This window comes from Mus caroli, chromosome 8 (genome assembly GCF_900094665.2).
Source record: "Mus caroli chromosome 8, CAROLI_EIJ_v1.1, whole genome shotgun sequence".
NCBI classification, from domain to species: Eukaryota; Metazoa; Chordata; class Mammalia; order Rodentia; family Muridae; genus Mus; species Mus caroli.
In genome coordinates this window covers 20,778,956-20,806,820 of record NC_034577.1, presented here as the reverse complement: position 1 = coordinate 20,806,820, position 27,865 = coordinate 20,778,956, and the positions used below count along the sequence as shown (strand labels likewise).

At 44.0% G+C, this 27,865-nt stretch overlaps 1 long non-coding RNA gene across 1 annotated transcript; it reads left to right on the top strand.

Moving 5' to 3' along the window:
* Positions 1 to 16,478: 16,478 nt before the first annotated feature.
* LOC110300727 lies at positions 16,479 to 27,630 on the top strand. The gene is made up of 4 exons (XR_002378607.1): positions 16,479 to 16,694; positions 17,736 to 17,844; positions 18,353 to 18,440; positions 27,021 to 27,630. It is a non-coding gene; the product is annotated as an uncharacterized LOC110300727 (long non-coding RNA).
* Positions 27,631 to 27,865: the final 235 nt, after the last annotated feature.

Here is a 27,865-nt window from a genome sequence, read left to right as displayed (position 1 = left end):
CACTTTGTAGACCAGGCTGGCCTCGAACTCAGAAATCCGCCTGCCTCTGCCTCCTGAGTGCTGGGATTAAAGGCGTGCGCCACCACGCCCGGCTCGTATGTACACCTTTAATGCCAACCCTAGAAAGGCAGGAACAGGTGGATCTCTATGAGTTATGTCCCATCCTGATCTTCATAGAAAGCTCCTGGTCTGCAAGGACTACATAACAAAACCATGTTTCAAAAGAGAAAAAGAAGACCATCACTGGAAAACTACTGAATAGTAATTGAAAATGAATGTGAAGGAATATTAAGCATGCAAGGAAAAGCTAAATCACAACTCCAGTCTCATTCATTGGGTTCAAAAACAAACAAGACATGCCCTCGGATATGAAATAGGAATGTAATTCTTAAAAGCAGGAGTGGTTGGGACCAGAGAGCTGTTAAGAGAACTGGATGCTCATGCAAAAGACCCAGGTTCAGGTCTCAGCTCCCACATGCAGCTCACAAACCTTCTGTAACTCCAATCCCAGGAGATCCAGCGCCCTCTTCTGGACCTACCAGGCATACATGATGTACGCATGTATACCTGCATGCAAAACTCTCACACCCATACAATGAAATAAACAAACCTTGGGGAGACTTTATTTAAAAGGGCTACATGTAGCAGCTCTGGCTTACAAAGTTCGAGGTGACGTTTATTTTCCTTTCTGAAAAATGTTTCCCGTCCATTCGTGTTTCTGCAGTTTCTTTTGCTGACTCTTGTTCCCTGTGTTCTTGCTTTGTTGAGCTTTTAATAATTTAGTTCTCCAAGCCACTTAACCAAAAAATGACTGTGCAGCATGGGCAGCCATGAGAGAAGAGACAACACGTGTTCACTAGCATTTCTTCTAGCGTTGTGAGGGGCATATGTGTTAGCCTTTCCAGGCTGTGGAGTCTTGGAGTACATAACCAGCCATATCAGCAGCTGTACTTGGTAAAGGTCTCAGTGAGCAGTCTTAGCTTTCTGGCATTGTGGGGAACTAACTGAATAGTTGTTTCTACAGACTCCAATATACAAAATCAATCTCTTTCTAGGCTCTCTCTCTCTCTCTCTCTCTCTGTGTGTGTGTGTGTGTGTGTGTGTGTGTGTGCTATGAACACTGGCTCTCTTGCCTGCCATAACTCATTCCTGAGATATGGCATTAATATATTCTGATCTATATTGCCTAGTTGATGAAATACTTTAAATTACTGCTGTTTATATTTTCAATTGTTCTTTTTCAGATTGTAGACTTCCCAGTGAGAGCAACCTTTCAGTGCTGCCTGGCCCCAAACAATAGAAACTACAAGTCTGAACGCTCCACACTTTTTAGTTCTTTTAGCATAAAGAGTCACACTCGAGTGTCTTAATCGGCTTCGGACCTCATGCTAAAGAAGAGCAAAGTGTGAGACATGAAATGCTGAGATGATGTGTCCCAGAAATCTGCTCCTAGCTTGGAGGGAAGCTCGCGTTCGGCCTCTGGAAATTTAATTCTTCCTTCTCTCTGAAATGAAACACCTACTGGACAATAGTTAGTTCACCATGACTGCAGTGCTTCATGTTGTCCTGGGGTGTGTGGGGGTGAAGGTAATAAGAATATGGAGTTAGCAGACCACTGAGTCCCTGGGGTCTGCTTCATGTGCAGGGGCTGAGCAGGCAACAAGGAACCAGAAAGCTAACATCCACAGAAATCCTTCAGAAGCTAGAGCAACCTGAGAAGAGCAGACTTGCCAACAGCCTGCCCCAGATAGAGCTGAGAGAATGAGGCAGAAGCCTAAAGGCTCACGTGGGCAGAGATGATGATTTAGCATCACCATGCATTGACCAACAGCAAAGAGATGGAAAGAATGTACAGTTCTGTGGGTGCTCCTCTACCTGAGGATATCCGGGTCCATAGATACTAAGGTCCAGATGTCTTCTGCCTCATGTCTTATTATTGCTTGATTTTAACATTGGTAACCCTCATTTCTTGATATTGCATTGAACTTTGGTGAAACCCTGGGCAGGACAGGGTCAAGAAGGCTGATACCACTCCTGTGAGTTTCTGCTTCCCTAGTGGAAAGGAGGCTCAGTTGCCCTCAAATTAAATCTATTGGCTGGGGCCATCCTTGATAGGATCCTGAGTGGGTGTGTCCATCTGCTGGGCCCACTTCTCAATATAAGCAGGACAGAGCACTGGGGAGAGGGCAGTGGGATGGGCCTGTGAGGGATGCCAATGCAGTCTATCTAAGCGCTAGTTGGTGCTCCTTGCTGTCTCTTCACCATGAAGGGAGCACTGCTGTTGGATCTCAGGCAGCAGAGCCTGGCCTCCGACCCTGGCACGGAGCCTGGTCCTGAATAATTGTAAAGGATCTGCTACCCGCCGAGACAGCTCTTATTGATGGACACCTGCCTGGAAGGGTGAGGCCTAGGTTTGCAGAGAAGGAGTCCAGAGCCTTGGAAATGAGCTGCCTGTGTTTCTCCTCTCCTCCCAGTGTAGCCAGCTTACATTATGGCATCCGGCGCATGTGGACTTTGGCTGGGGTTATCCTTCTGAGCTCAGAGTTTATGGGTGTGCAAATAGACGTGGCGGGTGAAGAAAGGCCATGCGGGAATAGCAAGAGAAGGAAGCCTTCATTGCACTCCAGGTGAAGGTGGCTGAGCAGGAAGAGAAAGTATGACAATCTGCTCTGGGGGACAGAACCAACTCTGCGCTGTGCAGCTGGGAGCTCCCAGGATACTAAGAGGGAACCGGGGCTATGGAGACATTGGACTCTAAGATACTAACTTACCTAGGCAAGAAATTCAAGGGGGGTCCAGAAGCTAATATTTTCTTTAAAACGGTCATTTGTGGCCAAACTCAAAATGGCACCTTTCTGCTCAAAGGGACATAGAGGTTTGGGCCAAGGCTACAAGCATACTGTTTGGTTTTGCTAGTGACCAGTGTAAAGAAAATACGTTTAGGGGTGGGTTCCTTTCCTGTGGAATGGTAGGTAGCTTGAAAATAGAGAGGGAAACAGGTCTGAGGGAAGGGAAAACAGAAATATCAAGAGGATACATGGTGAGTTGCTATTGTCACACTCATTTGGGGACAGTATGCAAATTTAAGTTATGGATCCCTGCAGTTTCCTCCCACGTGTCTGTGTTTCTCTCCATCACCATAAGATAGTGTGGTCATACCATACCATCCATCACACGACAGCTGCGTGCGTCCCTTCTGTCTTTTCACCGGCAGAGGAATGAAGAGGCAATGGCGATTAACCTTTACTTTCGTTACCTGCCGTTTCCTTTATACTGTATAAGCTCTGGAGTATCCCTACTTTACAGAGGACGGTGGAAGAGAGCAGTTCCCCCAAGATCACACAGAGGAGTAGAGATTGAGCCCGAACTGGTTTCCTGTGTGGTTCCCATCTTATCCTTATGGTCTCTCTTGTGCTGCCTGTTTGCCTTCTCAGGGAACTACCCCTGGTGGAATCAACAAAAGGATCTTTGAAATGTGCTTGGGCCATCTGCAGGGCCACGACCCCGTTGTTAACTTCTCTCCCCTTCCCTAAGTCTCCATTCTCCCTAAGACTGATGACTCTGCCCTTCCAATGCTGTTCCTGCTCCGGCTTCGTTCCATCTGATAAGGTAAAACAAATAACAATCTTGTTCAGTGTTTGCTCAACGCTCCCTCCATCCGAAGGTCTGGATGTTGACTTCCCTTTAAAATTTTCGGCCTCTCTGTGGGGTATTCCCATTAAGTCTAAGTGGCAGCTGAGAAAGCGAATGCCTGAATTCATTTGCTGAACAGAATAAAGTGGCACAGCCACTAAGGTGCATGAGCCACCTGAAACACAGGTCTGCTGGGCTCGGTCACACGCGGCTGTGTCCAGGGGATGAGGCTGTGTCCCAGCCACTCTCTTCCCACTCAGAGCACTTTCCTTGGATAACTTGATTCCAGGTCTTCCAGACATCAACCGCCCGAACCTAGGTGACTTCTGCGCCTCTCCTGAGCTATAGACCATTGTGCTCAACTGAGAATCTCCTGTTCCCCCTCTCTTCTCTCCTCCACAGTTCATATAACCCTCAAGCCAAGAACTGGCACAGGGGCCGTTCTCGGAGCCTTCCTTCACCTGCCTACTTAATGCATCTCACTGTGGGCTGAAGGACTCACTTTTTCTTTCTCCTCCCTCCTCCTTCTTCTTATTCTTCTCCTTATTCTTCTCCTTCTCCTTCTTCTTCTCCCTCCCTCTTTCTCTCTCTTCTCTGTAGTATTGCTGGCAGAAGCCAGAGCCTTGCATATCCTAGGCAGATGCTGACTTGAGCTGTGGCCTTAGTCACTTGATTCAGATTGATGGTCTTTTCATCTCAGCCTTCCAGGTTCAAGGGTAATAGGCATGTGCCACTAAGACTACCAGGGCTCTTCTTCCTCAAAATTCTCCCCCAGGTCCCCATCCCAAGTCTCACAGCTTAGCCTGAGTCTATACTCTCCACTCCACTCTTTAAGTACAGCATGTAAAAACCAATAAGTAGAACCTGAATTTGGGAATGGGCACTGTGATGGTTTGTTTATCCTTGGACCAGGGAGTGGCACCATCTGAAGGTGTGACCTTGTTGGAATAGGTGTGACCTGGTTGGAATGGGTGTGTCACTGTGGGTGTGGGTATAAGATCCTCACCCTAGTGCCTGGAAGTCAGTCTTCCACTAGCAGCCTTTGGATGAAGACATAGAACTCTCAGCTCTGCCTGTGCCATGCCTGCCTGGATACTGCCATGCTCCCACCTTGATGATAATGGACTGAACCTCTGAACCTGTAAGCCAGCCCCAATTAAATGTTTTTTATAAGACTTGCCTTGGTCATGGTGTCTGTTCACAGCAGTAAAACCCTGACTAAGACAGGCACCAAAGAAGCCACATGAGACTGTGCCATTTGAGGGTCATTTTTTGGAATTAAATGAAATAGTGTATGCTGACTTTTTCTACAAAACACTTCTATCTGAAATATATGGAAGGTGTGTGGGGGACGATACCCAGGCCCTCCATGTTAGCAACCAGCCCACATCACTAGATGCAGAACAAAAACCCATGACTTGTGATTTGCACAATGCACACTTTGCATGAACTGGGAGCTACCAACCAAAGAATACACATGGAGGGAACCATGGCTGCAGTTGCATATGTAGCAAAGGATGGCATTGTTGGACATCAATGAGAGGAGAGGCCCTTGGTCCTGTGAAGACTTGATGCTCCAATGTAGGGGAATGCCAGACCGGGGAAGCGGAAGTGGGTGGGTGGGTGGGGGAACACCCTCATTAGAAGGAGGGGGAGGGGGAGGTGGTAGGGGGGTTTCAGAGGAGAAACCAGGAAAGGGGATTATACTTAAAGTGTAAATAAAGAAAATATCAAATAAAAAAAATGAAATGAACACCTCTGCTTCTAATCAAAATCTTAGCTCAACATTTCTCAGTTTCCATTTGCACAGTCTCATGCAATTTCCTGTTTCCTCTTCCTTCCTTCCTTCCTTTCTTCCTTCCTTCCTTCCTTCCTTCCTTCCTTCCTTTCTTCCTTTCTTCCTTCCTTCCTTCCTTCCTTCCTTCCTTCCTTCCTTCCTTTCTTTCTTTCTTTCTTTCTTTCTTTCTTTCTTTCTTTCTTTCTTTCTTCACTTTACATCCCAATATCAGCTCCCCTCTCCTCCCTCTCACACAGATCTTGCCCCCATTCCTCCTTCCCCTTCTCCTTTGAGAAGGGAAAGCCTATCCTCTGGATATCACCTCCCCCTACCTCCCACTATCTCCATCTACCTGGTACATCAAGTCACTTTGGGACTAGCATCCTCTCCCACTGAGGCCAGACAAGGTAGCCCAGTTAGAGGAATAGGAGCCACAGGCAGACAGGCAACAGATTCAGGCAAGTCCCTGCTTCAGTTATTAGAGGATATGCATGAAGACCAAACTGCACATTTGCTACATATGTACAGGGAGCCTAGGTCCAGCCCATGCTCACTCTTTGGTTGGTGGTTCTCAGAGCCCCCAAGGGTGCAGGTGAGTTGACTTTGTTGGTCTTCCTGTGTGGTCCCTGTCCTCTTCAGGTCCCTCAATCCCTCCTCCCACCAACTCTTCCATAAGGACTCTCCAAGCTTCATCCAATGTTTGGTTGTGGGACTCTGCTTCTTCCCATTGGCTGCTGCATGGAGCCTCTCAGAGAACAGCTAGGCTCCTGTCTGCAAGCATAACAGAATATCATAGTGTCATGAGTTGGTTCTTGCCCACAGGATGGGTCTCAAGTTGGGCCAGTCATTGGTTGGCCTTTTCCTCCATCTCTGCTCTCTCTGCCCCTGCACATCTTATAGACAGGATACATTTTGGGTCAAAGGATTTGTGGGTGGTTTGGTGTCCTTATCCCTCCATTGAGAACCCTCCCTGGCTATAGGAAGTGGCTACTTCAGGATCCATATCCCCCACTGCTAAGAGTTTTATTTAGAGTCACACCCATAAACACCCTGGGGCCTCCCTCCATCTCACGTTCTAGAGATGCCCCACCCACCACCAATTTCTGTTCTCTTTCCCCTGTTCTCCCTACACCTGATCCTCCCCCACCCCAGCACCCCTTCCCAACCCCTCCCCTCACCCACCCAGTACCCTCCCTCCCTCCATTTTTTATATCTATTTTATTTCCCTTTCTGAGAAAGACTCGAGCATCCTCTCTTGGGCCCTCCTAGTTATTTGGCTTCTTTGGGTCTGTGGATTACAGCATGATTTTCCTGTACTTCATGGCCAATATCCACTTATAAGAGAGTGCATACCATGCATGTCCTTTGGGTCTGGGTTACCTCACTCGGGATGATATTTTCTAATTCCATTCATTTGCCTTCAAAATTCATGATGTCTTTTTTGTTTTGTTTTGTTTTTAATAGCTGAATAATATTTCATTGTGTAAATGAATCACATTTACTTTATAATTTATTCAGTTGAGGGAGATCTAGGTTGTTTCCAGTTGCACGCTATTATGAATAAAGCCGTTATGAGCATAGTTGAGCAATGTCCTTATGGAATGGTGGAGCATAATTTGGGTATATGCCCAGGAGTGGTACATCTGGATCTTGAGGTAGAACTATTCCCAATTTTCTGAGAAACTTCTGAATTGATTTCCAGAGTAGTTGTATAACTTTGCACTCCTACCAGCAATGAAGGAGTGCTCCCCTTGCTCCACATCCTTACCCTCATGTGCTGTTCCTTGAGTTTTTTTATTTTAGCCATTCTGATAGGTGTAAGGCAGAATCTCAGAGTCATTTTGAGTTGAATTAGGACTAAGGACTTTAAACCTTTTCTTTAAGTACTTTTAGGCTATTGGAGATTCCTCTGTTGAGAATTCTCCGTTTAGCTCTGTAGCCCAATTTTTAATTGGGATATTTGGATTGTTGGTGTCTAATTTTTGAGTTCTTTATATATTTTAGATATTAGCCCTCTGTCAAATATAGGGTTGGAGATCTTTTCCTAATCTGCAGGCTGTAATTTTGTCATATTGTCAGTGTTCTTTGACTTATAGGAGCTTTCCAGTTATCATGAGGACCCATTAACTCAAAGAAATCAGTAGTCCTCCTTTATACAAACAATAAATGGGCTGAAAAAGAAGTTAGGGAAACAATACCCCCCCCCAATAACCACAAATAATATAAAATATCTTGGTGTAGCTCTAACCAAGCAAGTGAAAGACCTTTATGATAAGAACTTCAAGTCTCTGAAGAAAGAAATTGAGGACGATATCAGAAGATGGAAAGATCTTTCCTGATCATGGAAGACTTAACATAATGAAAATGGCCAACTTATCTCAACATGGTTATTTACAGATCCTGAAAGGATGATTCTTAACTTCATTTGGGAAAAAAAACAGAATAACTAAAACAATCCTGAACAATAAAAGATCTTCTGGAGGTATTACCATCCCTGACCTCAAGCTGTACTACAGAGCAATAGTAATTAACACTGCATTGTAGTGATACAGTGACAGGTTGATGAGATGAATCGATTCGAAGACCCAGAAATAAACCTTTACATGTATGGACATTTGATTTTTGACAAAGAAGCCAAACTAGACAATGGAAAAAGGATAGCATCTATCTTCAACAAATGATTCTGGTCTAACTGTATGTTTGCACGTAGAAGGATACAAATAGATCCATATTTATCACCTTGGACAAAACTCAAGTCCAAATGGATCAAAAACCTCAACATAAAACCAAATACACTAAATCTAATGGAACAGAAAGTGGGGAATAGCCTTGAACTCATTGATACAGGAGACAACTTTCTACACAAAACACCAATCGCTCAGGCACTAAGATCAGCCTCATGTAATTTTCAAAAGCAAAAATAAAAATAACACTTGCATCAAAGATTTCATTTCACAGTAGGACTCACTAGAATAAGCTCATGGGTATCCCTGTTACAGTTGGTCAGCTGTCATTTCTGAACAAATACTTTGTTGAAAATTAATTTCTGGAGGTATTTTAGTAGTTTCTGTTTAAAACCAAGGACAAAAATAATGGAACAGGTTTAAGTAAGGCCTGATCATTCCCAAGAAAGGGAAATAAAAATTATGTGCCTGTTCTATCCAAGCAGTGTGTTAGATATTTCACATTTTTTTACCTTGTCTAATTCTGACAACAGCTTTCCAAGGTATTTTATTCTTGCTTCGCAAATGAGAAATTAGAGGCTTAAAGTCACAGAGCAAGTTAGAAAAGAGCCAGTTTTTAAAACAAAGTGCTGTCAAATTATAAAGTTATTTCTTCTTCACGCTGACGGCTTCCTGCTCTAGTTATTTCTTATAATGAACACTGTTATTATATAAAAGCATGCAATGTTTAAATAAGCTCTCTGCGATGTCTATAAATCATCTCTGAACAAGATGACCTTACCACACACCACCACCACACCCACCCCTAGGGAGTTTCCTTTGTCTTGGTGAAATTACTCAGAGCATTGTTCTTATAGTTACTTTGCTCATGGCTCTGACAAAATCAACTTAAAGGAGGGTTTTCTTTTGGCTCACAGTTTGAGATCACAGTCCCCATGGCACAGTCCGCCATGTCAGGCACAGCAGCAAGAATATGAGGTCACATGGTGTGCTGACTTGAGAAGCATAAAGACATGAATGTCAGCACTTGGCTCCCATTTCAATCCGTTTAAACCCCAGACCATAAAACAGTACCACTTAGGTTTAGAGTGGTCTTCTGACCTCGATTAGCCCAGCCTATAAACTCCCTCCTAGACATGTCCATTGGTTTCCATGACAATTCTAATCCCATTAAGTTGATAGTTAAGATGAGCCATTTTACCACTTTGGCTTTCAGAATTTCCCAGTCTGGAAGGTACATTATATAAGCATTCTTGAAACTTTTAGACCACCTTGTTCTAATAAAGCTCACTCCCAAGCTCTAGGACAGTAATTTTCAACCTTCCTAACGCTACGACCCTTTAATACAGTTCCTCATGTTGTGGTCCTCCCAACCATAAAATTACTTTTGTTTCTATTTCATAACTGTAATTTTGCTACTGTTACAAATCATAATGTAAACACTGGTGTTTTCCAATGGTCTTAGGCAACCTGTGAAAAGGGTCATTTGATGCCCCCCACCAAGGGGTCAAAACTCACAGGCTGAGAACTGCTGTTTTAGGAGCAATTTTTCTCCAACTTCATTTTACCTTATTTCTAGTTTTTACGTGCTTTATTAATTGGCAAGATTTACCAAAAGCATAAGAACCAGAGCAAATTAAGTTGGAAGGAATTTTAACTGATTTACATACGCGCAGAACCTCAGGAATCATAAACTACAAAGTAAAGCCTGGACCACCTCATCACTTCAGGGAGTTCGTCATGTGAAACTGTTTCATCCAGCCCCCTTTGTTCTCTGTCACTCAGCTTAACTTCCTAGCCTCTGGGTCCATCACAGCCTTCAGAAACAAAAGACAAAAACCCTAACCGAGTCGGGCGGTGGTGGTGCACACCTTTAATCCCAGCACTTGGAAGGCAGAGGCAGGCAGATTTCTGAGTTTGAGGCCAGCCTGGTCTACAAAGTGAGTTCCAGGACAGCCAGGGCTACAGAGAAACCCTGTCTCCATAAAAGAAAAAAAAATCCTAACCGAGCCCTTACACCATAGACTCAGCAAACCAATGTAAGCTGACTTCAGTTCAGTGAACAGATTGACAAAACATTTTTCCAGTTGTTCTGGAGAACCAGATTTAAATTGTGTTGTGCTAGACGCATTGGTATGTTCAGAAGATATCTATATTAAATATGTGTATATATAAATTGTGCGTATGCATCTCTCTCTCACATACACACACACACATATACACACAATCAGGCACACACATGTGCATGCACTCACACAAACAGATCGTCGTGGTGAGATTTTTGTAATGCTGGAAGTTGGCAGGCAAAGCCTCTGTGCCTTTCAAATAAGAAAGAAGTTGATTCTCTAAGCTTCAAACAAAATTAACATGCCATATATAACTGTATATATGTATGCATATTCATAGCGATCCCTGAGCCTGCCTTTGATGACAGGTCATACTCTCACTTAGGATACTGCAAGTGTGATGATGATGGAGAAGACTACCCTTCCTTTAGCATTAGCATGCCTGGCCACAAGAACACAAATCTGGAGACAAAGCCTCCAAATATGGGCTAAGTGATGCCCCGAGGCCATCCCATCCTCCCCAGTCACTGGCTTGCCTTATAGAGGCAGACATTCTTCATCTGTGTGCAATGTTCTCGTGAAGGTCCACTTCCTGTGCTGCACTTGCTAATTGAATTCCCCAGTGGGGTGAATGTATCTCTCTGCCAGCTTGAGAACGCATAAACTGTAAATATTGATGACAACAGACTCTCGTCCCTCCTGTTGTTATTTATTTTAAGATGTTTGCTAGGGCAGTAGTTTTGCATTTGACATTTATATAGGTCACGATGAGCTAATAGCCACCTGCCATTTGGGAAGCCTTTATAATGAACATTATGGAAGACTGTGAAGAAATTCTCTGACATTTCTGATTTGCATACTAGCTGAGATGAGGCTGAATTCACAATAGGCTATGTCAGCTTACATTGGTTGTATTAAAGCTAGGTATTTGGTCAGATTATATGAGGACCTAGAGGTCAGGAGCTTGGGCTGGGCTGAGATAAAGCTAATGTCTTCATCATTCTCAAATATATCTTTGGACACTGAAGGCTTTTAAGTTGGGGCTTCTGAGAATCTCAGAATGAATGGCATCTAAGCACAGTAACAGGGTTTCAGTGAGCCCCAATAACCATGTAATAGATTACTCTCAAATGTTCCCCAAATATCTATGAATTAAAGGCTTACTTAACAGCCTGTGACTCTGTTGAAATGTTTTAGAATCTTTATGAGGCAGGGTATTTTCTTCATTGCTGTGAAGAGACACCACTGCCAAGGCAACTCTTATAAAGGAAAATATTTCATTGGGACTGGCTTACATTTTCAGAGGTTTAGTTCATTATCATCATGTCAGGAAGCAACCAAATGTGCAGGTAGACATGATGCTGGAGGATCAGAGAGTTCTGCATCTTTATCTGAAGGCAGCAGAAAAAGTCTGTCTCACACTGGGTAGAGCTTGAGTATAGGAGACTTTAAGGTCTGCCCCTACAGTGACACACTTCCTCCAACAAGGCCACACTCCTAATAGTGCCACTCCCTATGGGCCAAGGATTCAAACACATGAGTCTGTGGAGGTCACACATATTCAAACCATCACAGGTATGTTGTAGATGGTGCTGTTTGTATGTTGATGTTAATTCCACTCTCAGAGGAGGGTTTGTGGACAAGGAGTGAGTCATACTTAGGTGACTTCTTGTGAACCAATCCCCTAATGAATAAAGGAGCCAATCACGGGGCAAATAGGCGGAACTTCCGGGTTGGAGAGAGGAAGAGAGGAAGCAGAAGAAAGTTAGGTCCTTTTGGACCTGGATAGCATGAGGACAAGATGTAATTACGAGTGTCTCCCAGTTTCAATGGTGGATCCATCAGGATTTACCACCGGAGGATTTAGATTTATGAAGGCTTTCAAGTTAGGATTTTAGTCATTGCGCCCAGTGATTGAGTTACTGTTGTTTCTGAACTAAGTTTGTGTGGTGTTTTTCTTCTCGTATCGACTCTTCTGGGTTCTCAGGAGAAGGGTATGGCAGGAAAGCATGGGTTTGCCTGACAGACACCACAAAGGCTGGGGAGGGGCGGGGGATTGAAGCACGGTAGTGACCCTCCAGTGGGGACTTAGCAAGCTGGGTGGAGACGTTTTGGGAACCCCACAAGATAAAACAGGTCAGCCATTGATCACCAGAATTGCTGGCACGAGCTCAGGGATGTGCCAGTTCGTTTTTTAATATTTCCCACAACACAGGTACAGTAGGAGGAAAGGAGATGGTTGAGAATATGCCCTTAAGGAAACACTGGAGGCGGAGAATCTCCACATCTCTTCCTACTTCTCAGTCACCATGAGTGAACACCCCTGTTCTGATTCACCCTTGCTTCCTGACGTGCTGCCCCTCCACAGGCCCAAAAAAATGAGCCAACTGACCTGAACAGGAACTTCTGAAACTAAGATCCAAAATAAACCGTTCCTTCTCCTAACTGACCAACTCGGGAACTTTATTAACAGAAAGCTGACACAGTTTATATTGTGTTCCTATTTTTTTAAAGATTTATTTTGTTATTTTTAAATCAAGTGTACATGTGTTAGGGGGTGCATATGAGTGCAGAAGCCCACTGTAGGCTTAGATTTCCCACAACCTACTTTAATAAAGGTTCTTAAATGTTTTAACCTCTCTTTTAAGCCACCGCCCACCAAAGGTAGTGAAAAGAAAAGGTTAATAGGGCAAGCGGGGAAGGGTATGGACCTGTTTAGAAATAGGTCTTTTGGGCAATCCCAGTCAGGATACAGTTTACACGAATCAACAGTGGTGGCTCAATCCCCTTGCAAACACTATTCATGAATCAGCAACTGCAGTTTGATCCAGAAAAAAAACCACAAGGTTCTGCCAATCGGCTCGAGTCATCTGAAGAAGCAAGAAGCCACAGGAAGACCACCACAAGTTCTTTGGTGCATTTCTCTCTATGAAGTCAAGACAAATGATGACCAGTAAAGAATAGTAAGGCATACCAATACCACACAGGATCGTCTATTGTCTGTTGGGCATATTTACATCCTCTCTAAGTATCATGTGTTCTGTCAAGTATCTGCTCTAGCAAAACATCACATGCCCCTTTTCCAGGCTGCTTCCAGAGAACACCAAGTGTCTGCTTCAGCAAACACATCCTGTCCTTCATAAGATGGTTTCCAGAAAAACATCACATGATATAACTGAGTCTCCAAAGAAACCAGAAATGTCGACTTCAGGCCCCAGTAACCAGAAGAGAGTACTGATTCTCTTGTACTTAAAGTTACAGGTAGTTGTGAGTTGCTGGAGATAGATGCTAGAAACAAAACTTGGGTCCTCTGTAAGAACACGAAGAGCTCTTAGCCACTGAGCCATCACTCTTATCCATATGTTATGTTTCTAAAAGAACAATGATCACGAAAGACAATGATAAATGTGTGGCCCGCAGAGAGTCTGGTTCCAACAGAACAGTGCATACTATGCAACCTGAAGACCTGAGCCTATACAAACCTGAGCTTACAGATAAAGCCCTGCAGCATCCTTTTTCACTTATGAAATAAAAATAAAATATTTGTTATTCAAATCACACAGAATTATCAATATATAAAGTCCAACACAACTCTTGTTGGTCCAACCATCTCTCCAAAATTGTTCACTTTGCTTCCATTTTTCTTTACTTACCTTGTGTTCCTGATAAGATATGACTCTCAAGATGGGAAGATTCATAGATACTGGAAAGAGAAACGCTTCCTTTGGGTCCCTACTGCTTCCTCAGTTTTACCACCATGTTGGGCAGTGAGCCTGGTAACTCAAAGGCCCACGAGATTCTGGTTGACGGTAGAGAGTCTAGTTTTGGAGTGTTGGCAAGTTCAGCTCGTCCTTTCTAGCCATGTAGACTGATCATACCATAGATCACAGTGCCTGCGACCCATGAGCCAATCAGGGGTGTTGATGATGGTGAATGTAAGAAGATGCCAGAAACCATCCACATATCTTGTCGAACTCAAATGTCTCTCTGTTGATGCTGCACAGGAAGAGATGCAGATGTGACCAGCGTCCATACCTCCTGCTTACAGGTAAGTTAGGTTTTTTTTTTTTCAACATAAGGCTAAAGAGTCATGGTATATGTGTGTATAAATGCAGGTCGGGAGAGATCATAAATAAGGTAAGTATCAGAACTGACTCACCTAGGGGCTGGAGAATAGCCAATGGTAGAGTGTTTGCCAGGTATGTCCAAGGTCCTAGATGCCACCACCAGGGACCAAAAAATTAAAAATAAAAATAAAAAATCCAAACAATAAGAACAATCAAAAGAAAAAAAAGCATTCAAATCCAGGAAACAGGGTAAAGAGCGATTCGTTGTATTATGCTTATGTCTTCTATGAATATGAAAGTATTTCAAACTAGAACATTAAACAAGGGTCAGATTTTCCTTGTGGGGATTTGCCAGAAGGCAGTGAAATAGTGAACTGTTTTTTATCTCACTGAGAGCTGACTTGAGCATTCTTTCATTGAGCTTGTGTTGTTATCTACCCTGTGCCAGAGACTGTGTCCAGTTCTGATCCTGCATACTGCTGCATACCTTCTCTACCCAGTAAGATCGAAATGACACGGAAAAATTCTGACCTCCTTTCAGGGGTCAAGATGTCCTTGCAACCACTCTACTCGTTAATATAATGTATATAATAAATTAGATGCTCTCTAGTTATAACATATGTGAGTGCCTCTTGTTTTTATTGTTTTCTTTCCTTGGTCTCTCTCTCTCTCTCTCTCTCTCTCTCTCTCTCTCTCTCTCTCTCTCTCTCTCATCTTTATTTGTCTTAACTGTAACTGAATAGCAATATTGTGGATGCTTCCACGGTGAAATCAGGGAAGCAAACTACAACGACTTATGTATAGAAATAGCTGGCATCCATCCAACGAGGTCTAAGTTGGCAGAATGACCCTCCCATGTTGTAAACTTTTGTTTCTCTAAAGCATTCGACATCTGCACAGGTAGAGTCCACAGCCAGATTACAGGCCAAACATGTTAGTTTTAATCATTGGGACTTTATGCTTCTGATCACCCATGCATGTTCAAGGTTTGGGGACCTGAACCTCTCAGGTTGTACTGGGAACTGCACCTCTCCATCATTGCAGGTTGGGAACTGGGATGCCAGAGCCCTGGGACATTTCTTCCATGAGCCCAAGACTTGTAATAAAAGTGATAAAATAAAACCAAAGCCCTACCTAACAAAAATGCCTGGCATATTTAATTTTATTTTATTTCTCTAAGTTTAAGAGTAGATCACTGCTTTTGATTAAGAAAATCTGAGTGGGAACAAGGGCCTTTAAAGGAAAACATGGTGTCTTTTGGCAGACAGTCTTCATGACCCGGACAGGAGAGTCTTTGGGTTGCAGAAGCCAGACTGAGGCAGGTGGTGAGCCAGGCTGGGAGATTCCATTAAGTTCTTCCTGCTTTATCCAAGGAATAGGGGCCTCAGACCCTCCCATATAAATTAATTGACTGTACAGAGTCTGAGATGAGGCTTATTTTCTATTCCCAGACTAAAGCTAGCCTAAGATTGATTTGCTCTCTATGTAGAAGTGGAGGGAGGCGGTAGAACCAGGTGAGCTTCTCTTACACATCTGGGAAGTGCTTGTGGATGGATAGGGGATATCTAGCCAGCTCGTGGGGATCGGCAGGGTAAACACAGGGCACAGGGCATGACGTTCTCATTCACTCATTTAAACTGTTAAAATATTCATTGATTATCTTCTATATTTCACATGTGATTTCACCACTGGGGACACAGCTGCCAAATAAGGCTCCCATGCAATTGACAGGAGAGACAGTCGAACAGCAAGATAACAACGGTGTGGTGGGTGCCACTTTGCAGCCCTATGGAAGTATAGGGAAGCAGTAAATTCCCTCTAGTGAAGCTGAGCTTGGGGGAGACAACAGAGTCTTTATTAGGGAGGTAATGATATTGGGTCTAAAACAATAACTATACGCTCATGGGAAAGAGGAGAAAGGACATTTCAAGTAGGCAAAAAGTTAGGCATGAAAAACCATGCCTGTAGTGAACCGGCTTGATTTGCATGGATTCTATGCAATGAGGGGGCCAAGTAGTGTAAGAAGCAGGGATTGCAGTTCACCTCAGACGTCCTGTGTGCTGTGTTAAGGAGTTAGTCCTAATCATGTTCAAAGGTCATAGGGCGCTTAGACAGACTCTACCCCGGAGAGCTATGCAGTCCGCTGTGTAGGAACCACACAGGAGTGGATTGTTGAGGTCATAAAGGATTGCAGTTAAGAGAACGTACGAGGTCCTAAGTGAGCAAAGTTTGCCTGGGAGGGGAAAAGTTAATGTTTTTAAATGTCTATCTAATGATGAATTAGATATTAAAGAAAGCATGGGGACCCTCGCGTGGCCTCATAGTTGATCTCTTACTTCCCACACAGGAGTTGCAGCACTGCACAGAGACAGAGAAGTTGGACCTGAACTAGCCTGAAAGATAGGGCGGGAAACTTACTAAAACATTACGTCAGAACTCATGGACCCCAGCTATGACACAGGGACAGGTAACACCGTACAGTGTCCCCCTCCCTGTCACTCACAGGCATGTGCTCCAAGACGTCCAGAGGATGCTGAATCCTGCGGATGCTAGCTTTTTCTGGACATTTTTACCTATACTTGATCTATAAAAGGCTAATTTTAAAAGTGGGACTATTACAACAATGTACTGTAACAAAAATTTGTTGGTGGTGACATCTTTTTCAAAATGTCGTATTGTATTTCCATATTTTCAATTAAAAGAATCATTTTTTTTTTTTAGATTCTCTTCAGCATATCTAAATTGCCAGTGCCACTATGCCTTTTGGGACCACTGACTAAGCAAAGTACGGAGCATTTGAATGCAATCACATGCTCTCTTGAGTCAGTCTAGCAACTGAGACGGCCACTAGGTGATTGATGGATGGGAAGTTTACGTACATGGATGCATTTGACAGAGATGAACCATATTAAAGGAAGAACAGAGAAAGACAATACAAGAGGGCATCTGGTACTCTGAACAGCCAACAATTTAAAAATGTATATATATATATATATATATATATATATATATATATATATATACACTGTTCCTTTTAAAAATTCTCCACGTAAGACTTTTGAGCCATACTTGATTCTGGGTAACAGAAACTCCAGAGAGCAAAACTGTGAGTCAGGGAGCAGTTATGTGCATTGTGCTTGTGACCAGAGACAAGCCAGCTCTGGGTGCCAGCTGTTCCTTTCATTAGGACTTCCTAGGGACACCTTAGAGAGCAGAAGAAATGACTGAATAACAGACCGGTCCTCATCCCTATAAGACTTAAACCTTATAAGCCAGTCGGATAGCTGTATGGTTCCACCACAATAGCTGGTCCAAAGCACCTAGTACACGCTAGACGGGGGTCTGATGTCAATGGGAGCAGCTTCCACACCATCCTTTTCCACCGGGACAGGCAGGGCTTTGGAAATAGTGTAGAAACTGGGACTTTAAATGAACTTCCCTTCTCGCTGTTCTTGGTGTTTAGTCCAATGTGCTCACTCTGGCATGTTTTTCTGTTGACCTTGCTTAGCGCCTCTGCCCTGGGACTTCGTAGCGTGTGATGGATGACCTCCACTTAGACAAACCAAAACAGGCACGCTCAAAGGCCAGGCCGGTGCAAAAGCTGTTCATTTTACAAAGTAAGTGATTTCCCCACAAGTTGCCTGGAAATTGCTTCTTGCGGCTTATCTTTTGAAGGAGGCAGCCACCGGCTTGCCGACCCAGCTCCCAGATTATTCACCATGTGGTGATATTCCTCAACCGTCACAAATGCTGATTTCCGTGCTCTGCTGAGGCCCCCTCAGTGCGGCATCCAAATCCAGGAACATGTTGCAGAAACCTGAGGCTCAAAGAGCCATTTGTAGCATGGAAATCCTTTTATAATTGTAAAGCTTTGCACACATCTGTTTCGTGACCTCTCCCTGGGACTTTTGTGCACTGTCAACTGTTTCCACATCTGCCCTTCCATCCTGAGAGGTCCTTTACCATAATTTTCTTCTTGCCAGAACACTAGCTGATGTCTCGGCTTTCACATACCGAATTTTCATAAAGTAGGGCTCATTTACATTGTAACGATGGCTTCGGCATGATGTTTCACAAGTAAATTCCAGGACATTATAGACAGGTGTTTGTTTGCTTCTGTTGCAGCGTAGGGATGGATTCCAGGGCATCCTACAAAAAAGTGTTCAGCTACCGAGCTATAGACACCCTCAGCCTCCTGAGTGTTTACACTGAGGTGAGTTCAAATGCATCAGATCGTTCTGTTTAATTTGATCTTCTAATTTACTTTATTTTTAAATTATACTTTAATATAAAAACAATACACAGTCAAGGTAACTGTGATTCCCTCTGTAGGTAACTACCCAGGGGTCAGTACTGCCGAATCTTTTATGTGCCCTTTAGGAAATGAATTTAAATAAACACGTGTGTCATTAAAAAAACAGATTTTTTTTTGCACACCCCCCGAGGCAACATGTCTTTCCTCATCAGCCTGCACACGTTTATGCCTTTCACCTTGCAAGAGGTGGATACTTTGGGGAGAGCTGCTTCTGATTTCTTTCCTGCCTGTCCTTTGAAAGGATTGATGCTAGGCCAGGGGGCAACATGCATACCCAAAATGCCACCTTCTCTTTGCTACTTGGCTGTCTGTGAACACCAATAGAAGGCCAAATACTCTACACTGTACGTGCATGATCTCAAGATGTCACCGGGTGGCCAAGTGTCAGTCACACTTCACAAAGACAGAACTCAGAAAGGTTAAGTAATTGGCCTGAAGGCTTGATCCCCACTCCAGGCAAAGCCTTAACTGACCCCTTCTAGAATTCATCCCTTTTCTGCCACACTACTTCAGCTTCTGGACCGACAGTGTGCTTTTAAAATTAAAAATGGAAACTTGGTGAGGATAGACATGCTGGGAAAAAAATAAGAAAGGCACCATAAGAAAGGTCAGCTGAAAGAACAATATCAACCAATCAGACCCCCCCCCCCAGAGCTCCCAGGAACTAAACTACCAACCAAGGAGTACACATGGAGGGATCCATGGCTCCGGACACATATGCAGCAGAGGATGGCCTTGTCAGGCATCAATGGGAAGAGAGGCCCTTGGTCCTATGAAGACTTGATAGATGCCCCAGTGTAGGGGAATCGAGGGCAGGGAGGTAGAAGTGCATGGGTAGGTGGAACAACACCCTCATAGAAGCAGGGGGAGGGGGGAGGGGGTGGGGGCTTCCAAGGGGGGAGGGACTGGGAAAGGGGATAACATTTGAAATGTGAATAAAGAAAATATCTAATAAAAGAAAGAAAGAGAGAGATAGAGAGAGAGAAAGAGAGAGAGAGAGAAAGAAAGAAAGAAAGAAAGAAAGAAAGAAAGAAAGAAAGAAAGAAAGAAAGAGAAAGACAGACAGAAAGAAAGAAAGAAAGAAAGAAAGAAAGAAAGAAAGAAAGAAAGAAAGAAAGAAAGAAAGAAAGAAAGAAAGAGAAAGACAGAAAGAAAGACAGACAGACAGAAAGAGAGAGAGAGAGAGAAAGATCACCTGGGCTTAGGACATGTTGGTCAGGCTTTGAAGCCCAATCATGATGCTTGCTACCTCTGAATGTGTAAGACCAGAAACAAAGTAAGACAGAGACGCGATCAAACAAGCCCATGGTAGAAAAGAAGTCTAGAAGCCATGGAGAGCCTTGATACATAGAGTTTTAGTTTTAGCATGTCTTTGAGGTTTGGTTTTGTTTTTTTTTGTTTTGTTTTGTTTTTTGTTTTTTTTGTTTGTTTGTTTGTTTTTTTAATGGAAAACTCTTGAGACACGGTTCAGATTAAAATGGAGATTGGTAAACACAAGAGACTTATCTTCGCAACCTGAGTGAGGTGAGTCCCCTGCCTGGTTTTGATTTATCCAATTCTAGTGTGTCCTTAGCGTTTAACTGCTGGGGCTGTTTGTCAAGAGAATGTGGTCTTATTTTAATATCCAAGGGAAGCGCATACTGCTATAATGTCATAACTCATGAAACAGCCCGGGATATTTTTCTCAAGAAAGCAATACGCACATATGCACAAAATCTATGTGGACAGGTTGATTGTGTGCAAGCACAGCCCCTCCGGCTGGAGAGGGCACATCCCTGTTCCTGCTGCAGAGTTGCTCTGCTTCCTGAAGCACCAGTAGAATGACAAGGCCTCCATACAGTCAGTGTCAGTGCATGAACATCAGAGATCCAGCAGGTGCAGTCACAACAGGGAGGGCATCCGGCTGCAGCACCCGACCTTCCTTAGCAGCTCCAGTACGATCGTGGGCAAGCCCAACAGTGAATAAACTAATCAAGCCATTAAAGGAAACAGAAGCCCTCTGCCCTGTTTGATTTCTTCCTATAATGATATAAAGTGCAGCTTAATGAAGTCAAAGGGTCCTGGGCCTCTTGGTGCATCCAGGCCTTTGGAGGCAGCAGTATTGAGTCCGCTTATGGTGTTCATGACCCAGTTACTGCTGCCCACCCCGGCCGGTGAGCCCTGCTCACAAGCGGTATTGTAGCTAGGACTTTGTGGGGCAGTTCTGGTTGCTATGGCCCCGCCTGCATTTTGTCTACATAAATTAGACCTTGTGCAGCATATTGGCCTGTCAGGGGACTAGGAGGAAACTGTATATTGTTTCTGGCATCCCCGAGCCCTTCTGCCCCTGACATCTGCTGTGCCTGTGACAGGGAATACATTCTTGACTCATTATCCGAGCAAGTAGAATCCCACCCTGACAGGACCATTAATCAGAATCAAGCAGTCCAGCAGAGAGAGAGAGAGAGAGAGAGAGAGAGAGAGAGAGAGAGAGAGAGAGAACATGCAAAGAAGTGAGACACTTTCTAACTTTGGCTTTGGTGTCATTCGGGGGTCTGGACAACTAGCAATCCATCTCTCTGAGTGACAGCCCTGATGGATGGCATTATTTATGCTTTTGTGTATTAAAAGACAGCTCTGGCACCAGTTTGTCATTTTCACAGAGGTTTACAAAAAAGTTGAGATTTAATTTGGAGGAAAAGGAGGGCAGAGATCAGAGGAGGCTGGTGAGCTGACAGTCTGTGAAGACAAGAGAGGGACCAAGGGCATCTGAGTGTGAGGATCGGCAGGGGTGAGGGCGGATGCTGCGAGGTGCACAGGGGGCGTGGAGGTAGCTGCTGCTGCCTCTCTTGTGTGTGTCTAGGTTAGGGATACCAGAGGTTTCAACATTATGTTAAGGATGTTAATCACTGTATTGAGATGGGTTGTTGTTGCTGTTGTTGTTAAAACAATGAAAATGGAAAAATGTATTTGATTATTTAAGACCAAGATGCTGCACATGTGTGAAAGAACAATGGTGATTATTTTCATGACCATAGCATTGCCTAACGTTGCAAATTCATAAGTATAACCAGTAATAATAACTAGGCATAACAAGTATTTAATAACAAGCGGAGGTAGTGGTTTTCACATTGATTGAACTACTTTTGTGGGCTTGGGAATGTGTATTGGTAGGACTAAGGGTATTAGTCATAGGCACAGATTGCACAGTAAACATTCCTCATGCTCTGTCCTTCTGATATAGAGGACACAGTGGGGAGAAGAAAGTAGACAGCGAGGATACATCAGCAATGCACGTGTATAACCTCTACTTGCAACTCTCTGCTTTCAAATGAACTTACACTCCTATAGACATCTGCTTTGGGCCCCCACAACCAGAGTGCATCATTTGCTTTAAGTTAATAACATGGAGGGAAGAAGACTTTCTAGTCATTGGTTTGCTCTTTTTTTTATCCTTGCCATAAAGACATCATCCTAGCCTCTTCTTGAGGGTCTGCTGTAGCACCACACCATTTCCTGGCAAGGCAGTGAAGTCCAGCCCCTTTCTTGCTCATCAGCTCTGGAGGAGATCTTGCCTGCTGCTCATGTGCACTGAGCATCAAGCTCTAGCCCCAACCAACCGTTCTTCCTCCTTTCTGGGTGGGACTCTTCCCCCATTTCCTGGAAGGAGTATGTGGGAGATTTAGCAGTCTGTTTTTCTCTGCAACCCCATAGATGTACTCAGCTCTATATCATGTCCTTGGAGGACGGTAAAGAGGCTAGGTGGTCATTAATAAAAACCTAAGAATATGCACATGACACAGCAGCAGACTAAAATATATCCTGTAACAGACTATTCCAAGTCAGGGTGAGACTAGTCTTAAAGAGTGAAAGAGGTAAATGTTCGCGGCGGCATCACACGGTCTTCGCCAGGGTGAATCCAATGTCCAGATCAACAGCATTAGGCCAAGAGGTAGCCATGTGAAGAAGTTGATGTCAGCTTCCAAACGAAGCAAAAGAAGCCTGACAAAGAATTTTCTTAGAAATACTGCTAGGATCTCATGTCAGAGTTGAGATCTCCTTAGCCACCTCATTGACTGGCTTTGTCATCAGACAGTGCTAGGCTCTAATGTCAGTTCCATCTCTGTTAGCCTTTCAAGTGTCAGTGTTCTTATCAATTAAAAAGGATAGTTATAATTACTCGTCTAAGTTCCGAAGATTAAACATGATGACATATGTAAATTGCATCACAAAAAAATTCTGGCGCATATAGATGCTCAAAGAACATCTCAACCTTACAGGATCCAGAGGTTTAAAAAGAAAAAAGAAAATCCCTGCTAAGGTTTTTCAAAATTATCATTAGTTCTCCATGCCTACCCAAGAAACCAGACCTTTGAAAAATACCTTGATCTTTCATTTATTTGCATAAGGTGTCATGTAGAGTTATAGACTATGTCTCAATTTAAGACTAGAAGATCAAGTATTGGAAGAGCTGAGGGGAAAAGAAGGCCCTTAGGGTGAATATATAAACCAAAGACACAGTCGAGATTTTTCCTCTGTCAGAAAGCTCCTACTTCTGTTATTCACAGGTCACTCTGGGAGGGATGGACGAAACAGCTCAGATAGACCGAGTGTGGAGCACAGTCGTCAGTATCCTTCAAGGGATTAGAAACCTGCTCTCTAGAACAGCGAATAGTGTAGGGGTGCCCTGCAGATGCTTAGGTCTAACTGTCGCAGGCACCTCTGTTTCCTCAAATCTGGAGTTGATCATATCCGTTTCAGAAGGCCATCAGCTTTCAGTCTTGCATGGAAGGTATCGACCCCATAGCAGTCGTGGGATGCAGGACATCTACTGTGAGCACCATAGCCTGGTGCTTTGGGAAACATGGTTGCACAAAAGGATTCAGCAATGGCACAGCGGTGTTGGGGGGACTCTGCTCTAATGTCCTGTAAGAAAATCTTAGTATATACTGGATTTATTCTCACATACTTTCTCTGCAACCAAGTATTCTAGTTTGAGTGCACTAAAAGTTTCAGTCACTCTCAACAAGAGAAAGAAAAAGAGACAGTGAGTATGCCCTGGGGAGAGAGAATAGACATCAAATAGACCAGATAATATCAGGAGTAGAGGGCATGTGTGCTGTTTTACAAGAAAATGGAATAGAGACAGATCAAACTCGTCCCTGGTTTTCCAGTCTTATGCTCACAGCGATTTGGGAGTTAAGGCTCGAGAAAGGACAGGGTCAGGTCAGCCTGTTCTGCTGTGGACTTGAGTGCTATGTCACTTGTTCCAGTGCAGACGTCCAAGTCCTTCTTCATCTCTAGCTCTATGGTGGGACTCACAGGGAGGGAGGGCCCCAGAAGTATGCAGCCCATAAGTCTGAGTCACTCTAGGCGATATTTGAACATCTGGATGTAAGAATAGCCATGGTGGGGGTGGGGGTGGGGACGAGGACTGGAGAGATGGCTCAGCAATTAGGAGCACTGACTGCTCTGCCAGGGGTCCTGAGTTCAATTCCCGGTGATCACTTGGTGGCTCAGAAACCTCTGTAATGAGATCTGATGCCCTCTTCTGGTGTGTCTGAAGACAGCTACGGTGTACTCCTATACAGAAAACAAATAATTCTAGAAAAAGAAGAAGAGGAAGAAGAAGAGGAAGAGGGAGAAAGAGGAGAAGGAGGAGGAGGGAGAAGAGGAGGAGGAAGAGAAGGAGAAGGAAGAGGAGGAGGAGGAGGAGGAAGAGGAGGAGGAAGAAGAAGCTGCCGCCACAGGGTGGGGGAAGGAGAGTCTTTCTTTGTATCCACATTAGAAGGTAGTAATTAAAAGGCATTGGTATGCATCTCAGTGACACTGAGAGGAAGAGAGAGCCTAGAGACAATCTAGCACAATGAGGAGGGACAGCTCGGATAAATTCCACTGTAGAGCAGCCAATTGTAATAATTAAGCATCTGCAAATGGCTTTTCAATAATCTCTTTAGTGAAGTGTCTTCATTATTTCAGCAAATCTAAAAATTCTCCTAAAGCCCTCTATTTGGGCTTTATCCCTCTAATTTAATCTTCCTCTCCTTTGTAAATTTTTCTACTATGTGGATTTTGGGGTTAAAGTAGGAAATATTATACACATCTGTCTTAGTTTTTTTTTCTGGTCAAATAAGTGAGTGACTTCCTGTTAATCATGTGACCTCATCGTTGGTGATCAGGACAGGTGTGTCTCCAGCTAGCCTTTATTTCAATTCTGGATCTTCTCTGGTCCAGTTCTACCCTAAACACGGTGCGTAAATCCCTATCCTTAAAACATCCTGATGGGGGCTGGTGTGTAGCTCAGTGGTAGAGCACTTTGGATTTAATGTCTCACCTCCCACCACCACCACAAAGAAAGAAAAGAAGAGAGGGAGGGAGGGAAAGAGGGGGAAAGAGAGGGAGAAGGGGAACATTTTAGTCCTCATATATAGCTTTGTTGAAAGATGTATGCAAATTTCTATGTAAATTCTCAGGCCATAAATGGCTTCTGTTCTTATTATCATATTCCTATGGGAGCATTGATCCAATACAGGGAGAGCAGGTCTGAAGTGGATACATTGTACTTGATGAAGAGTGAGAGAAAATTTTACATGGTGCTGGAGAATGAAGCAGACCACCTTAGGAAGACATTCTCCTAGAATCCACGCCCGAGACATTAGCTAGCTCCTTTCCCTACAAGGGCGCTCCAGAGACAAGAGCTGCAACGGACTCCTTGCTCCCATCCTCCACCAAAGAAAGACACCCAGGGAACCCTGGTGTCAGTGCAGACCCAGGAGAAAAGAAGGGCCTGCGAAGGGACACTCCCTAGAAAACCTCTTGCATCTGTTAGCTGTCCCCACTTGGCCAGCTCTCCAGACAGCTATGAGACTCACGTGCCTTAGCCATCAAAGGAACCTTTCTCCACTTTCAGCCCAGATACCTAAGGCCTTGGTTGTCTCCTAGGACCAGCCTCAATTAGTCAAGCAGTTTGTTTCTGGGTCCCTGAAGTTCATTTGGTGGACTCAGATGTTTATCGAACCTCGGGGAGTTATTCATTAACATCAGTGAGGAATGCCTGACAAACATCTGGCTTGTTGGGGGGTTGGGCTAGGTTAATTCTACTTGGAACAGCACCAATATTAGTTCTGCTTGGATTAGCACCAGCGCTAATGATGACATAAGACATTTACTTCATTAGCCTGATGAAGGGAAAATCTTGCCTGTTCAGCCTAAGCCAAAAAAATAGAACCCCGATCCAAATCTCAGGACTGAAGCCCATGGGGTAAATCAAGCTAACTGGGCAAAAGTGACCCAAGCACAGGGAGAAGGCTGTGCCACAGGGACCAGTGAGGACTGCACCTCAAGTGTTCCTGGAGGTTGGGAGATGGGGGGTGGGTGTGGAAAGCTGCTGTTTTATTCTCAAGGACAATTTAAACTACCAGAGAAGCATTTCCACATTAATACTACAAATGCTCTCAAACCTGGTTGTCTCAGAGGTTAAGAGCACTTGCTGCTCTTTCAGGGGATCTGGGTTCAATTCCCAGTACCCACATGATGACTAAAACTGTCTGTGACCCCGGTTCTAGGAACACAACATTCTCTTCTGGCCTCTGTGGTCGCCAGGCATACAAGTGGCACACAGACATTCAGGCAAGACATACATGCAAAACAGCAGTAAATGCAAATTTTAAAATAAATAAAATACTCTTAAGGCTTAGGCTTTGAGTTAGTTAGTATCCCGGGTGATAAAGCTACTTGTTTCTGATGCAGAGTGTCTTCCCTCCACTCTTCTGATTTGTCTCAAGTGCATACATATCAGTTCTCAGTTCCCTATAAACACTCATGTTGAAAAATACCAGGGATATAGCGGGGGATAGGCAGGCATGGCTTCTGGGTTTCACCATCTCTCCAATGAAAGCTGCAAGTTAGAGGTTGGGCTACTACAGATGGAATTACACTTCAGAGGTTGCAAGAGAAGCCTTACGGTTGGGTGAACAGAAGTAAGTAATAGACTGCATCTGATGGGAAGGATAGACTCTGATGGAAAGCACAGCTACTCAGGAGAGAAAGCCTAGAGCCGTGGTTCTCAACCTTCCTGATACTGCTGCCCTTTAATACAGTTCCTCATGCTACGGTGACGCCCAACCATAAAAATTGTTCTCATTGCTACTTCTTAACTGTAAATTTGCTGTTGTTGTGAATCATAATGTAAACATCTGGTATGTGATCCCCATAAAAGGGTCACTCAACCCACCCCTCAAAGGGATGGAGACCCAACAGGTTGAGGACCGATGACCTAGACAATAGACCAATATTGTCCAATAGTTCCAATAAAACTAGAGGAAGAGAAAGCATGGACAGACAGGTAAGATCCACAGCTACTGTCAGCTGTGTGGAGGAGTATGACAATGTTTGTCTCAAGTGGTTGGAAGCTCACTACAGACAAAAATTAGTATGTCACACTATTCTCTCCTCGTGTTAAGGGTGTGACTTTAATCTCTGGGCTTTGTGGTTTTCCAGACTCCTCTGCACTCCATCGCTTCTTTCAACCCAGCAATGGCAAGTGTTGGCAGTGATGATGACGTTTCTGCTCTCATTCTACTGTCATCTGGATCCATGTCCAGGACCCCAGTCAATGGCTGTCACTCCAAGATGGCCCCCAGCTCAGAGTGCACCTTTGGGTTGGGAAGTCCTGAGAAGAGACAAGGGAATTGCTGGAAACAGCAGGTTCTTTCTCTGTTGGTTTCATCTAACACTCAGCCGCATGCATCTGCCCAAGTCTCAGCCCCAGCGCGACGCACTCTTTCATCTCAACTCTTCGGGAAATGCTGAGTCCCCACTGCAGGCTTAGGAAAACATAACTGTGTCTGTTCAGGTGCAGTCAGCTTCAGCAAACTTATTCTGTCGTGTCAGGTACCTCAGAAGATGTTTGCCCTTGTGTTTACAGATGGGATCAGGCTGGTGTTAAATGAGTCACACGGCCCCACCCAATCAACTTTGCTCCAGATATTCGAGCAACCAGTTGAACTCCTTAGCATAGTGAGAGTCTACACACAGTCTTATTCCAAAACTAAACATCTAGGGACCCCAGCTTTGACGGCTACAACTTAATTTCCCTGAATAAACAGAAAACAGTCCATTAGTGTAACTTAATTGAATTTATCACAATTGACAATATTAAAATTAAAAGGGGAAAAAAAAACCTGTTCTTCTCTGGTTCTGCTTTTCAGTGACCTAATGAGATGGAAAGGGACAGTTGGCAAAGTCGGAGATCTTGCTGTGTTTTTCTCTTCATGCTGGAAGCTGAACTTAGAGGCCCACTGTGGCCTGTTAACTCTGCTTGTTCCTTGGCAGCAAGAAAGGTT